This window comes from Tasmannia lanceolata, unplaced genomic scaffold (genome assembly GCF_043159265.1).
Source record: "Tasmannia lanceolata isolate RefF3 unplaced genomic scaffold, GAP_Taslan_0.1 ptg000018l, whole genome shotgun sequence".
NCBI lineage: Eukaryota > Viridiplantae > Streptophyta > Magnoliopsida > Canellales > Winteraceae > Tasmannia > Tasmannia lanceolata.
This window is the reverse complement of record NW_027518695.1, coordinates 26,001,162-26,014,398: the sequence shown is the minus strand read 5'-3', so window position 1 is coordinate 26,014,398 and position 13,237 is coordinate 26,001,162.

Genomic DNA, 13,237 nt, shown 5'->3' with positions numbered 1-13,237 from the left:
AGGAAAAGAAATGATATTTTAGCACCCCCCTTCTCTTTTCTGGACAGTCACATATTGCATTTGTGGTTACTCTTCACATTACATGGGGGCCTGGGTACAAGTAAGCCCTAGGAAAAAATGATAAATCCGACCCTTTTAATTTCTATGAACAGCTCTTCTTTCATATAATTCACTCCCCTTTTCATATGAGAAAATGGTAAATTCAGCCCCCTTCACTCGCTTGGACAACCGCCTACTAGTGTAATTTGGGGTCCTACCACACTAATTTGAAAAAGTGAAGTACAAAACATGGAGGAGCAGGGCACGGTCAAAATGGGGTGTCTACAAGTAGATACTCATCATTATTCATGTATCTTTGCTCTTTGTGCTTAAATGAGCACATTTTTCTTTGTGTGCTTTATTGAATATTTTTTCTTGAAAAGCCTATCTAAGTGCAAATGACATCACTTGTGCACTTAGCGTCCACAAAGTAAATCCACAATAGAAAATTTAATGTGAAAACCATATGTGTGCTTTCATAAAAATTGACCTCTCTTTTTGCCCTTGAGTTCAAATTGATCTTTCAAGTTCATTCCTTTTTTTTGAACTCTATTTAGGACATTTTTGGCATTTGCTAGATCTTGGAATATTCAACATAGGTGGAATACCATTTCTAGTAAAATTGAGTGTTAAAAACCATGTCTAAGGAAATCCACTCAAATCCTTTCTCAGACGTCTCTTTTGCCCTAGGTGAGTAAATATGTTTATTGCTATTGCAGATAGTTGTCCTTCAAACCCATTCTTATGTGCTTAATGATTATCATTAAATGCATAAGAAATCTTGATGGGTTAAAATTGATGTATTCCAAAAAGCTTAAAATGAATATCCTCTCATGACTAAGATAAAACTATCTAGTCATAGTAGTGTATTTTGGAATGCATGTGTCCAAGGTGTTTATCATTTGATATATTCTAAAGAGTCATTGGATCTTTTCCTAAGTTCATATAAGAGTATATGTACACACCCTCATTTTGCTACGCTTTAAAAAGTAAAAGATTCGGTAGTATCATCGAGTTTTGAATCCGTATTCAGCATTAGATTAGGCATCCATGCATTTTAGGGTAGATTTCATTTCATTATGGGAGTTTTGAAGTTGATTCGCGATCCTGAAGGTCTCTAGGGGGTTCCTTTGGCCTTTGGAAGATGAAAGTTCAAGTTTCCAAGCAAATGAAAAAACCTGCTATTTTTAGAATTTTCAGGGTTTCCCTCATTTTTGCCTATTTTGCACTGCAGGGGTATTTTGGTCATTCCCAATGTGTCTCGTTTGACCCCTGAGTTATATTTGAGAAATCTTGAGCGATTTTACAAATTTTGAAAAAGCTGCTATTTTTAGAAACTCATTGGGCTTCCACATTTTCATCATCTCATGGATATTTCAATCATTTCTCATATGTTCAAAACCATCTCGAGGGTACGGCTGATGGATTATGAGTAATTTCGCAAGATTTGGGAAACCTGCTAAATTTAGATCTCTCAAGATTTTCTCTTAGTCTTGCACTTCGGGGGTATTTTAGACATCTTCAAACATATGATATTTGGTCCCTAAGTTGTGTCTAAGAAATCTTGAGTCCGTTCATAAATTTTTAAAAATCTGCTATTTTTAGAATTTCTCAGGGTTTTCCCTAGTCTCGCCAAATTCTAGCACCTCGGGGTAATTTGGTCTTTTCCTGTGTAATTCTTTTGATCCCCGAAATATGTCTAAGAGATTATGAATGATTTCCTGAATTTTGGAAAACCTGCTAAATTTAGAATTTCTCAGGAGTTTCGCTTAATTTGGAAATTCTAAGTGTTGAGGGCATCTTTGGGTATTTTCAGGGGATACCAAATGATCCTGTTTAATATTGCTCACCGAAAGGACCCAATTTTAAAAGTTTCTATTTTTGAAGTATTTTTAATTTTTTCCTTTAGGGGTGAACCAATCTGAGGGTATTTTGGTCGCATTTGGATGTCTAACAGTCAAATAGGGGCATTTTGGTCCGAAAAGTTAATTTCCAAAAAAGATGGTCCGATCATGTGTGAGGGATGCACCATAAATGTCAAATGAGTTGGGTCCATATATAGAATGTTGAATTTAGAAAGATTTTATTGATTTTTTACGGAAAAACCCGAAACCCGTGTGAAATGGCCCATTGGGCTAAAGCCCGCAAAGATGGAGCTCATGTGGGTTCACCCATATGGGTCAACCACCATGGTGGGCGGCCTACATGGTTGACCCACATGAGTTGAGCACCCAACCTCGATAATGTCACAATGGTGACATCATATTTGTTAAAAGAAAAATAAAAAAGAATAGAAAATGAAAAGAAGGAAAGAAGGAAAAGAGGAATGATTGCTTAAAAATGTTTTCTTCCAAAGAAGCAATGTGAAATGAGAATAGCATGTCTTGATTGACAAGAAATTAAGATTGGAATCAAATCCAATTTGGAAACAAGAAAGAAAGAAAGCAAGAGGGGAAAATTGGAAACAAGCCAAAAAGGGAGCTCTCACATTGGAAATTACTATTTCTCTCTTAACCCTAGCTTTTTTTGTATAAAAATCAAAGCAAACAATCCTAGAAAAGATTGAAAAAAATCCAAATTCATCCCTTTTCTCTCTCCTCCCAAGAAAAAAAAAAAACCTCTTCTCTCTTGAAGTGTGATATCTCTCTCAAGTGTTCTTCACAAAAGGAATTCTTGAATTCCTTCTTCTTCTCTAAGGCATCACACAATCAAGGATTATTATAGTGTTCTTTAGATCTTTTTTAGCGTATAAAAGGGATGGACAAAGCGTATATCTTGCGTCACCAACCCTAGAGACAATGATCGCGATCAACAGTAAGGATTCCTCATCTTTGTGAAATAGAAAAAGCATGCTAGGGTTTTAATTTTGATGGATCAAATCAACGAGTTTTTCTTTGAAATTCCAGTATGTTATAAAATAGATTATGAGTTTTCAAAATCCAAAATTTGATCCAAAAATTAATTTTCCTCCATTTAAAAATGGTTTTCTTTTGTTTTTATTCAATATGGATTTAAATTAGATTATCAAAGCAAGTGTTTGAAACCATGGTTCTTTTTAAAAACTGATATTTTCTGGGTTTTATATAAAATACAAAACTACTGGAAACTTAATTTCCAACCGCGGTTCGGCCGTTTTATTTTTTATTCTATTTTTCAAAGAATAACCCCAAAAAGGGTTATTTCTTGATGAATGGAGCCAAAAGTATATCAAATCATGTCCAAATTTAGTGAAAGGTTGTTTCTATTAGTTTTACAAGATTTTTAGATCACCCAAAAATTTTCATATATTTTGGAGTTTATTTAATCGGATATTTATTATTTTAAATTTCGGCTATTTTTAATAAATACGAAATCATTTTAAAAATTGATGAAACTTTCCAGAATTAAAGCCTAATAATAAATGGAAGTTTCCATTGAAAAATATTTTAAAACAAATATGGTTTTTAATATTTTCTAATCGCTTCCCCGTTTTACGTGCCATAATTCTTTTTCTTATTAAATTAATATATTTTTAAAATTTTTCTTTACAAACCAGTAACTTTGGTTACTGGAATGTTAGAGAAATATTTTCAATTAATTTTGCAAAGTTTTATTGGTTTTACAATTTATTTTAATAAACAGGTTTTAACGCATAGGAAACAAATTGATCTCTTATATTTAAAAACCAATTTTATGGAGGAGATTTAAGTTTTAAGTTTTGAAATTTTGATAATAAATTCTATAATCTATTATATATCTACTGGAATTTTTTATTTGATTTTAGGATACCATTAGGTTTGCTTTTTAAGTAATTCTTTGGTTTCATCTGATTTTTGTGTGAATTTAAATGGGCATCAAATCGCCATAAAAATCCATGAAAGTCATACGCAGTCTAATCTCATGATTATCTTTATTCTGTGAAAGTTTGGATTAATTTGAAATTGATATGCTATAAGTTACTGTGTTAATCTATGAACTGATTTGAATTTTGAGAAATTGGAAATTGATATCAAATCTTAATGAAAATTCATAAAAGTTTTCCAATAAGCTATAATAATCTATATCTCTATTATGTGAAAGTTTGGATTAATTTGAAATTGATATGCTATAAGTTACTGTGTTAATCTATAATCTGATTTAAATTTTGAAAAATCAGAAATTGATATCAAATCTTAATGATAATTCATAAAAAATTTTCAGTAAGCCACAATCATCCATATCTTGTTACTGGAAAAGTTTCAGCTGATTTGGGGTTTGATTGCTTAGGGTTTCTGTCTAATCCTAGCAATCTGGTCTTAATGTTAATAAATCATAATTTAATAGCAAATCAACACAAAAGTCAGTATAAACCTCCAACAAATCTTAACTTTACATCATGAATTTAATCCCTAACTTGTTTGAAACAGAAACCTTAGGGTTCATAGATCTCCATTGTAAATTCGCTATACCGCGATAGTCTAACTGCCGAGATCGCAACCGTAATCGTATACTAATTGCGATTAATCCTGCATAATTGGAGTGCGTAAATTATAGTATGATATTGGCTCCGAGGTCCACTGTCCACGGAAATCCTGAGAAATATGCCAGGCAATAAGATACTATAATTTACGTGCTAAATTATACAAGGGTTGAGAGCACGATTCCCTTCCATGGTTGTGATTCGAGGCCGAAACTTGCGAACCATAGAGCCTTTGGTATTCCTTAGATGTTTAGGAATCGAAAATCATCAAAAATAAAAAATCATTAAGATTCAACAAATCGAATTAACTCGATCCGTGTCTTAGAAGCCGTTGGATTACGGTCTCCTATCGTAGGAACCTTTAGGGCCCCTTAGGAACACTTACGTCACGTTGTGTCCTAGGTTTAGGGAGTCATAGAGTTAGGAGTCCAGCCTCATCACGGTCGTTTGCTATGGATAGCAACCGTGCCAATAGATCTAGTTACTCTAGTCACCCTTTTTTCCCATAGGACAAGCCTAGTTACCTAGAATGTAGGTTCACCTGCATTAGTCAAAGGGATGTCTTGCACTTAGGACCATATAGCATCTTAGATGGAGTCCTAGGATAATAAAATCTACTCAACTTGAACTAAATAATTTCTCTTAAACTGTAAAACAGTCAATCCAGTCTAGATCGGTGTCTTAGATGAGTTAGGCATAAGTAGCTTAGTTCAGGTGCACCGAACTACGATCGACTCTGATTCCAGTGAGGCTGGGATACGTAGGCAACTTGGATACTTAGTGGCATACCAAGCCCGAGTCGGCTCCACACATAAGTGGTGGAGTTTTGTATATTAATCCTTAAATTAAAAGTAATTAAATCACTTAGGACTTTCCATGAAATTAGAATTGTAGGAGAACTTTCACTTAGATTGAATTTAAATAAATTAAGAAAATCAAGATACACATTTAGGAATTACACTGACATTAGATCTTAGGATGCATGTCATATAGTTCGCACATTAATATAGAGTTAAATGAGCCATTTAAAAGAAATTCAAAAGAGTTAACTTTTGGAATTGAAGACCGATTATCGGGCAAGAATGGTGCATGTGGTGGTAACTCCCCATACCTTCCATTCTCGTAACCAGGTAACGAGTCTAGATTTCTGGTCAATTATGAGTCCTAGATCCCTTATCTAGGTGGCGACTCTGTCACTCTCTTTTGTGTGGAATTCGGATTGCCTTAGTGATCCCAAGTTCAAGGAAAAGATGAATTAAATCACCTTGCTAGGCTCGGCGGCTTACCCCTGCCCTTATGGGTACTGGGTTGCACGTTTGTTTGCACCCTATGGCTTGGTTGCTGCCTGCTTGGTTGGGTAATTAAAATTAATAATAAAAAGCACACGCCATTCGCGTGGGTACGAGAGACCAAGGGAGAGAGTAGCGCCTCGCGCGCTCGCGACCGTCTCGCGGGATCGGGTCCCACAGTATATTATATAGGAAAGTTGGAAATGAGTCTAGATTCAATATATGAAACTCATTTGAGTAAAATTGAAAATGTCATAGGAATCTAGTACCATTGTTAGGCAGTTTCTCATTGTAGTGGTTATCATGTAACACATTGTGATGGGAACACTTGTTTCCCACACATCTTAGTTTTCCATGAGCCTTTTACACTCTGTGCTTAAATGCCCTATATTATTTATAGTGGTTTGTGGATGTAGGCATAGATATTTGGACCATGATTCTTGTGTCCAAACATGGTAGACTATCCATGAATGATCTCATTTCATGAGCCATGGATGTCTCTCTTAGACATGAGATTCTATTAATCCCTCCTATAATGTCTAAGTTCTATAGATTTAAGCTTAATTGATAATTTATATAATCTATAGTTATTTCCCCTTGTATGCTATTGGGTACATGGTAAAGATGGTAAACTTAAATTTAAAAATCACTCAATTGGTACTCTTAGTCCTCTTACCTAGTAAGATGGAGAGTGTACACCCACCATTAATTAAAACACTAATTTCTTTGGCTTTTAGCTAACATCTTAACCATGATTAGCCATATGTGTGCCATGTGTGTTATACACACACACACACACACATATATATATATATATATGTATATATATAGAGAAAACGGTTCCTACACATATGTGTAGAGAGTTCTCTACACACTAGCTTAAAATACGGTGGCGGCCCACATTGTTTGGGTGATCCAAGCCATCCATTTTAAAGGCCCTCACATAGATAGGGTGTCTACAAAAAATCAGATCCATAGGATCATCCCAACCCTACGATTTGTGGAGGTAAAATGGATGTCTTTAAACCTTCACAAATTAGTCCATTTTTTGCCTCCACAGTTCGAATGGTTAGGATGATCCTATGGATCTGATTTTTTGTGTACACCCTATCTATGTGAGGGCCTTAAAAATGAATGGTTTGGATCACTCAAATAATGTGGCCCCCACCGAATTTTAAGCTAGTGTGTAGATAACTTATCTACACATATGTGTAGGAACCGTTCTCTCATATATATATATTGAAATAAACAAGAGGGGGGGTGAATTGGTTTGAACACTAATTTATACACTTTTTTAAAATTAATTATTAAACCTGATTTGATTTTACTTCTTTTGATTAGATTTTGGTTAGTTCAAATAAGATCAAAACAAAATGAATTGATAAACCAAAATCAAGAATGAAAGTGCAAGACAAAGAAAGAACACACCGATGTATAGTGGTTAGGGCAAAGCCCTACTCCACTCTTCTTAAGATCGTCCTTAAGGATTTCCACTATTGTGAGACCTCCACGATGCCCGGCTCCGAGGCGATTACACTCCCAAGGGATATTAAATGAGGATGCCCTTGACACCTTTACACCAACTCTCCTTCTTCGCCGAGTTCTAAGCGATACTCCCTAGGGTATTAAGATAGGATGCCCTAGCTACCTTTACAAGAAAAAGAAGATGAAGATTTGCTTGGCTTCTCTTGAAAGCTTTGATACGAATTGAAATCCAAGTAGTGACTTGGTTTGGCAACCTAGAGGGGGGGTGAATAGGATCTTTATAAAACTTTTGTCTTTTCAAATTTTTTTCTAAGATTTCTCCCAAGACTTATCCCTTGTTTAATTAAATTTGAAATAGTTGAACTTAAACAATATTACAAATTAATATAAGTTCAAAACCCTTGTTGATTAGCAAACTTAATTAGGTAATTTTAATAGCCTAGTTAGCAAGGTTAAGATATTTAGGTTGATTATCAATGCTAACTACTCACTTAATTCTAAGCACAAATAATCAAATAAGAGAGTGAGAGGGAGTGAGAGAAATACCAATCACACAAGTGACACAAGGATTTATAGTGGTTCGGCAAACGACCTACTCCACTCTTCTCAAGGTCGCACTTGAGGATTTCCACTATTGAGACCTCCACGACGCTCGGCTCCAAGGCTTTTACAATTCAAGGGAATTAAATAAGGATGCCCTTCCACCTTTACAATGACTCTCCTTCTCCGCCGAGTTCTAAGCGCTTCACCCAAGGGAATTAAAAACAACGGATGCCCTTGCCACCGATCGAATAAAGAATAAGATAAAAGCTTTGCCTCTATGTAGGCTACAATGTAAGTTGAAGCTCCAATGGCATGATCAGAGACAATCAGCATAGAAAATGAATTGCCAAACCAAAATCAAGAATGAAAGTGCAAGACAAAGAAAGAATACACCGATGTATAGTGGTTCGGGCAAAGCCCTACTCCACTCTTCTTAAGATCGTCTTTAAGGATTTCCACTATTGTGAGACCTCCACGATGCCCGGCTCCGAGGCGATTACACTCCCAAGGGATATTAAATGAGGATGCCCTTGACACCTTTACACCAACTCTCCTTCTTCACCGAGTTCTAAGCGATACTCCCTAGGGTATTAAGATAGGATGCCCTAACCACCTTTACAAGAAAACAAGATGAAGATTTGCTTGGCTTCTCTTGAAAGTTTGATGCACAATGTTGTCCCTTTGATTGCTCTCCAATATAGGTTGCAAGTGAAAGCCTAAATCCAAACTCAAAAGATTTGCAAGTTGCAAGGCAAGTTTGGGAAGAAGAAAACAAATTCTCAAGCTAAAAGGATTTACAAGTGTTTGAATTGCTTAAGGATGTTTTTCCAAATATTCAAGAGACAAAAATAATCCTCTTGAAGGTGTATATATAGCCTTTTGACAAAATATGACCGTTTGGGGTTAAAGAAATCAAAAACTAATTTTTAATTCAAAAGCCAACGGCTATATTTTGAGCTGTCGCGACGTTCTCGGAGCTCCGAGAAATTCTCGGAGCTCCGAGAAATTCTTGGAGTTCCAAGACAATTTCTCGAAGTTCCGAGAGAACGACCAGAAAATGGAAAAATTCTACTGGACCATTTCTCGGAGTTCCGAGAAAATGGCCAGAAGTTGAAAAATACTACTGGACCATTTCTTGGAGTTCCGAGGGAACTTTCGGAGTTCCGAGCTCAGAGCTCCGAGAAAAATCTCGGAGTTCCGAGAAGCCTAAAATCAACAGACTTTTTATATTTTTGTTGCTATTTGATTTTGGGCTTTTGGAACTCAATTCCTAAGATAATTTAGAATGTTATGAGGGTCCCAAAATGTTGGTCCACCACATAACCATTCACTAAACCATTTAAGTTCTTAAGTGTTTTTGAAAACTCTTTTGAAAAACCCTTTCCTTCACTTATAAATCTAAAGAGAAAAGATGTACAATGAAATCTAGGTAACCTTCAAACTTCTCTTTAGCCTTGGTCTTCAATTGGTCTTCCATTTTGTGTATGCTTGCTTGAGAGATAATGTGAGCTTCACTTAGCTCCTTTTGACTCTTGTGTGGTACATCTTCAAGCATGACCATGTGGTGTGTTGGTTCCTTCAATGATCAACCTATCTTAACACAACACTTCAAGGTAAATTGATTAGTATTCAAGAACATAATCAATTATGTTTAGAATCATCAAAACAAGATAGGAGAGTAGACCCTTGGGCTTACATATATATATATATATATATATATATATATATATATATTTTTTTTTTTTATTTTTTTTATGCACATATTTAGGGGGAGCATGGTATGCTAGGTTGATACCTTCAACCTTAGCAATCATGCATTAGTGGCCCAAGGGTGGTTTGAAAATCATTCACTTTTAAATCCCTTGGTGTCTCTGTGATTGGACAGCCCTTTGGATTCGTACACTGTATGAGTCACCTCAAAGGGAGAACTATACATGCTCAATGTCTGTTCATCCATCTTATCATATGATGTTTGATGTGCATCACATATGATAAGTACACTCATGTGGAGCCACATTGTTGGGTCTTGTCCTATTTTGTAAATTTGAGATCATCTCTCATCTTTTGACAAGATCCCTTTGCATGTGCCTCAGTGCCATATCTTCTCAGGCCTTATACTTATCTTGGATAGACTTATATGTTTCTATTTCTGCCATTGATAAGTATCTTGTTCTAGAGTTTGAAAAATCTCTAGAACCCTTCTTCATTGGACAATGCTTGAGACGATCATCTCATTGTCTATGAAGTAATCTCTTATCATGTATTTTTGAATGAAAATATATTATCATGATAACGTCCAATGGCTGTGCTTCTTATATTCATACATAAGCCATTGTATATTGTTAGGCCTTACATTATGAGAATTATCAAAGGCCAATGACAATTTCTTGGAAGAGGGATGATTTAAAAATATTTTTGAGTTTGTCATGTCCCATCATCTCTTCCAAGATTCTAGCTTCGGAGGACTCCACTCAAATCATATGTCCTTCGTAGCTTGTCTGTAGTACTTCTCCTTCCATTATGCCAGATGTAATAAGATGGTAGATGTACTTAATTTTTCTCTGTCAGTCTCTACATTCTTCCACTATGAAGGATGACCAGAGACTAAGGAAATTGAAGATTCATATCTTAAGGGTGGCATGAGCACTTCATGCTCATCCTCTCAAGGATGACCTTTTGATAAAGGAGAAGAGTTAAAACAAGTACCCAATCTCTCAATCTGGGAATAATTTTTAGAGATGCTGCCCTTACATGAAAGAAAGGGTCAAGCATTGATCTAAGCTCTTCTAAACATTTGAAGAAGAGTTTGATAAAGGAGAAGAGTTAAAATAAGTACCCAATCTCTCAATCCGGGAAGAATTTTTAGAGATGCTGCCCTTACATGGAAGAAATGGTCAAGCATTGATCTAAGCTCTTCTAAACATTTGAAGAAGAGTTCCGGAAAGAAGAATGTACAATTCAGTTGTACTTCTTTCGAGAGATTTTCAAATACTACTTTTATCATTTCAAAATTAATTGAAATGTGGTATCAATCTTCCATGCAAGGTATATGCTTAGCATTCATTATACCTATTTTCTTTAAGCATATCCTTTGCAGTTTCATGGGTCATAGGAGTGCTTTACAGTAATTCACCTTGTCTATGCCCATCCTCAAACATAGATGTGCCTTATATTGTCATTCCACATGTCTATGTTTGATTGCTCTTGTCATTTGTGTTTTCACTTTAGACATCTCATATACATGATAAGTTCTTCGGGAGAGTAATCATAGTATTATACCTTGAGCACTAATTGTTAAATTTGTTCCATTTTTGGTTCATGTATATGGAACTTCATCTTGTTCTATCATATGTATACATGACCTCTCCTTGCCATGGATGAGTCTTGGACTTAAATTTTCTATTCTTATATATCCATGCGCATTTTTGTATCAGACTATTTTTCTTCACTTCCATATCTTTTGTCTGATATTCCTCCATTCCCATTCTAAAAATGCAAAATTATTTTGAATGGATCAATAATAAATGGTTAAAGGTGTTAGCCCAAATCAATTATCCTATGTGCCTTATACTACTACATTCAGTATTATTGCACATAGTCAGGGGGAGCTCTTGCATTCTAGGGATAAGCGACTTGTAAACTTGAAAGTTATATTATAGTCCAGAGTATATTCATACTCTAGAAGAGACTTGTCTGCATTTCATCAATACAACCCTAATATGAATGTAGTCTAAGAGCCAAATAAATCACCTTCTCAACCATAGTTCATTGTCATGCCCTATTATATAGATTTCACCTAGGGCCATTGACAAATAAAAAGGGGGAGAACAAAATGATTTCTTATTCATTTTATATAGACCATTGTGATGTGCTCACATGGTTTATATTGCCCCCATGCTTGTGCTAAAATTGAAAATCTTTTGATAAAAAATAATAATATAAAAAAATTTGCTTATCATGCTCTTTACTTTGTTTTCTATTTTGATAAGCATTATATGAGCTTCATTGACACATCATATACACCATGAATAACTCTGATGAGTTATTCTTTATCTTGACACCCCACTTGCACTGTCACTTGCATATCCCTACCTTTTTGCTGTTGCCAAAAGGAGGAGATTTTTGGGAATTGATTAGGTAGTCCATATTTTGTATGCACCACATGCTTTATATTCATTTATTACTCTTGTGCATATAGTGAGGGGGAGCATTGCTTAATTGTTTATTGTATTTAATGCTTATTCATCTATTTGTTTAATATCTCTTGCCCCCTAATCAATTTGTTCGCCATCATCAAAAAGGGGGAGAATGTAAGCCCAAGGATTCTCATGGGTTAATCATTCACCTTACCTTCTTGTTTTGATGCTAGCAAACTAAATTGATTAGCATTTATGGACTGATGTGTTGCTTTGAGGTGTTGTGTTGTATACAGGAATTTTATGTCATAATCGCCATTACACAACTCTTCACAACACATGGCTTGTGGATCAAGAGACAAAGGAACAAAGAGCTTGCACCTACATTGGAGTCATCACCATTTGGAGATGATCAAGTTAAGAGCTCAACATGAAGATCCCACAAGTTCCCCAGCAAGTGTCAAGAAGGAAGCTTGGAGTTGAACATGCCATGGTGACACCTCGTGTACCTTTCAACTTGCATTGAAGATTGGAGGACAAGTCACAAGAGCCAAACAAGGTCAAGAAGTTCACTCACAAGCCTAAGAAGTCCTAGAAAGTGCAAAGGAGCCGACACATTCCAAGAAGACTCATGGTATTCATTTTTAGAATGTATTTGGAGTCATATTGATTTTATGTTTAAATGCACTTTCAAAAGGTTTTCAAATGGTTTCATACTAAACTTTTTATATCTTTGAAAACCATACACACCCAAAATTGTGTTTTGAAAACCTAGGACTTAAGCCCAAAGACCATGGCCCAAAGCCCCTGATCTTTAAAGTTAAAAATGGAATTTTACATAGGGCTGGTCGATCGGGCTATGCCGGGCGACCGTGGGATCGAACTTGGAATTCCAGGGCATCTCGAAAATTATTGGGCCGGTCGACCGCGGATATGTGTGTATTTCAAAACAGAACAATCCGTCATGGGTTTGGGAGGACGACCACCTTAGGTCAGTCGACTGAGATAGGTTTTTGAGTCGAAATTTTGAGCGAATAGGTAGCCCTCGCCGGACGACCGCGATGGGCAGGTCGACCGCGACGGTAAGGAATTTGAAAATATAAAAGGGCGCCCGATAGGGGCGGGCGACCGCGATGGCTCGGTCGACCGCTGCGGTCGAGCAAAGTAGCCGTTGGGGCGTTTTCTGCCTAACTTATTTACAGTTTTATCCCAAACGGTCATATTTTCAAATACACTATATATACATAATTAAAACCTATATCTATAATCTTTTGAACATTTGAGAAAGATCAAATCCCATTTCTCTT